This window comes from Amphimedon queenslandica, unplaced genomic scaffold (genome assembly GCF_000090795.2).
Source record: "Amphimedon queenslandica unplaced genomic scaffold, v1.1 AMPQUscaffold_11193_Cont15423, whole genome shotgun sequence".
Lineage (NCBI taxonomy): Eukaryota > Metazoa > Porifera > Demospongiae > Haplosclerida > Niphatidae > Amphimedon > Amphimedon queenslandica.
Genome location: NW_003548562.1, coordinates 5,424 through 8,678, shown reverse-complemented (window position 1 = coordinate 8,678; position 3,255 = coordinate 5,424). Strand labels below are relative to the sequence as shown.

General features: G+C 36.8%; 1 long non-coding RNA gene across 1 annotated transcript; it reads right to left on the bottom strand.

Moving 5' to 3' along the window:
• Positions 1-62: 62 nt before the first annotated feature.
• LOC109589550 (uncharacterized) lies at positions 63-2,135 on the bottom strand. The gene is made up of 4 exons (XR_002188770.1): positions 2,068-2,135; positions 1,902-1,999; positions 1,028-1,114; positions 63-238 (listed from the first exon to the last, which is right to left on the bottom strand). It is a non-coding gene; the product is annotated as an uncharacterized LOC109589550 (long non-coding RNA).
• Between the last annotated feature and the right edge of the window lie 1,120 nt (positions 2,136-3,255).

Below are 3,255 nucleotides of genomic sequence, written 5' to 3'. Positions count from 1 at the left end.
TCAGTACACAATGAAAGGCATGGTGATTTTGCTAAAATAAAATCTGGCAAAATTCACAGAAATTTTGGGCGACAGTAATTTCTAGCTACAATTAAAGAAATTTCTAGGTACAATTCAGTAACATAATAAAATAAATCATTTCATGAATAATTATTATATTAAGTACCAACATCTCCAAATATAGCATCCAGAGTTTCGTCCACCACCATGAACAATACTGATAGCTTTTCGTGACATTCTAATTATCATAAAAATAGCATATATGTAAATTCAAAACTACAAAACTAACAGCTTTAATAGTCAGAAGTACTGTAAAAGTGGAATATGTCATTGCTTGCATTATTTAATGCATGAATAAAAAATTTATAAATTTAAAAACTATACTGACTTAAAAGCTAATTATAGACCACTGGAAGTGAGAATTGGAAATGAATCTCATTAACTTTATATACCGTATAGCGGAAAATTTTCGTGGCCCAAAATTTTCGTGGATTTCGCGTTTTTTTCAAAATCCACGAAAATAAAATCCGCGAAAATCAATTTTATACGGTTTAAGATGGCCGAATTGTAGAAAACCACGAAAATTAAACCCACAAAATTGATTTTTGGACGGATCCACGAAAATTTTCCGCTATACGGTACGGTATCTGCCCACATGTCATAATTGGCTGTCATTTTCGTTGGAAAGTTTAAGTCGGCAATAAATGCAAGAAGAAAATTCCTCACTTACCTGCTGTAGCTCTATTAAAAGCTAAAATGTGCTTGTTATAAGAAAAAAGATCTGCCTTTAAGCTTCTTCTCCAAAAGATGTGGTCCAATTTGCCCCAGAATTCTCAATACAGGTTTGCTTTCATGCCAGCCCGTTTGTTCTCCATTAAAAGTTGTCAACCAAAATGGCAGCTGAATTTATTTCATCCTAAACCACACCTTACAACCGTAAAAATTTCTAATAATCTTGCTATGTAATCAATTTTTACTGCTAGTGGTCTATAATTATACACAGCTTACAGCTCAACCTTGTACCTACTTGAGCTCCTAGTCTCCTACTACACATGTAAGCAAAAACTCATGAGCAACCTCTTGTGATCCAATTCGCTGGCAAGGTATAAAATGCCTATAAAAAATAAATATATAAAATAGCAGACATTTACAATAAATTTATCGTGTACTTATAAATATAAAGCTCCACTATCCCAGTACAGGTCATAATGGGGCATAGTTGGGGTTTCAAATTAATTAATAGAGGATATGCGTGCTAAGTATATTCATAGCTTTTTAGTACCGTATATCCAACCCACACAGTAAATTGGCCACCATGTTGGACGTCAAGTTTATTAAGAGTTCAATGGGGGAAAACACATTTTCTTGCCTTGCTACCTTCTTGAGGCCTTTTTCGGAAGCTTAGAAAGCATCCTGAGGATCCAATGGGGTCTAGTAGTCACCTGAAAGATTGCTATCAAGAAATACAAAGCGGTTTCCTGGTACCAAGCCTTTTTCTATCATTTCCCATTGCTGCCAATGGAAAGTTGACGTCCAACGAACTAATTTTTTTTCTTGAAAGTTATTACGGTATGCAATGAATATAATTATTTTGCAATGAATATACTTAGCACGCATATCCTCTATTAATTAAATCACTACCTCCGGGGCCGTTCCCTTCAGTCAAATCCCCTACTAAATTTAAGGAACGTTAAACAACCACTCAACTGCTACTGAACTCAGCTCTGCTGGGTAAACTTAGCATTTTTGAAACGTAACTTGGTCAAACTAGCAAAGTCTTCCTATAGGCTTGTTGGAGAAAAATCCCGGCCTACCCTGGGGCATTCTCAGAGTGATGAACCTCCTATTAAATCCCTCATATTCCCCATAATGAGGCTTAAATTGACAGGCATGTTACTTACAGTTCTGAAATGAGTAATTGTGGTGGAAGGAACAAATGATAACCCAGGAAAGACTAAAAAGCCCATTTCCTCACACAAGGATAATTAGAAGAAACATTCTATAGGTGATTACAATAGTCACAGTATATAAAAAAGCATAATTTATAGCAGTCTGAGAATAAATTACCTAATGCAAGGTTCTATTAGTCTAATCAGTGATCCAACTCATGCAAACAACTAGCACAAAAAGGCCTGGAACCACAAAGACAGCACTAGAAATATGAAAAAGACTCAGTTGGTGGCAGCCATTTTGTGATTTTTGTCCATGAGGGAGTAATGCGCATGCGTATTACAGATATAAAACCACCCACATAACTAATTGGATCCATTCCTGTCTCTAGACGCTTTGACAATGTGCTCTCTTTTCTTCCTCTAACTCCTTGAGTCTCTTGTTTTGGGCGATATTTCCTCTACATATTACCTGCAGGATCTTTATCCTTGTTATTACTTCAAAAAAAGAGGCAAGAAATGCAAGATTACAAGGGTTTTTCGGAGCGGTAAAAAGTGACAGCAGTTATGAAGGATTGGAGAGGTAAAGCAGACAAGCTGAGGCTTCTTTCTGGAGTGCAAGACCTTCTAGTGAATAATCCCTTAGTCTGGGGGTGTTCCTTTGCTTTATATTATTTTAAACAAATAAAACATGATTGTTAACAAATGTAATGAGATGCAAATTATATTCACGAGCATAACACGCAATGCAACATCATGGCGGCTTCTTTGATGAAGACCGGAAGAACCCGTTGAGAACCTTCCAGAGTACCCAGAGACTCCAAAATCAATCCAGATATGCGGAAGAACCCGTTATGCAACCATACCAAGTTTTAAGTTGCTAGCATTAATAACAAAAAAGTTATAAGGATGTTTCACCTGTCAAACTCAACTGAAACCCACTATACCAGACCCTTCTCCCGCAGGGGTTGGGTCTGGGTGGCCAGACTACTATGAGAGTCATACAACAGGTGGAACACGGGTGTTTCACACCTCTTGTTTTTTTTTCAACATCTGGAGGTATGGGACCATCTGCCTCAATTTTCTATAAGAGACTGGCTTCACTCCTTGCTGCCTAGAGAAATGCTATATATAGTTCCGTTTTGTCTTGGATACGCTGTAAAATATCATTTGCTCTAATCCACTCTGCCTTTCTTTGCCTCCGTGGCACTCGGACTCGTCCATCTAATTTATTCCTTGACTTTGACCTTGCTCTTTCTGAGGGCAGAGTCACCAACTAAACTATTCCAACTTAACCTATTTTTATCCTAATTTTTTATTTCATTTTCTTTTATTTTATCCCACTACCTATGGTTTTGGTTTATTA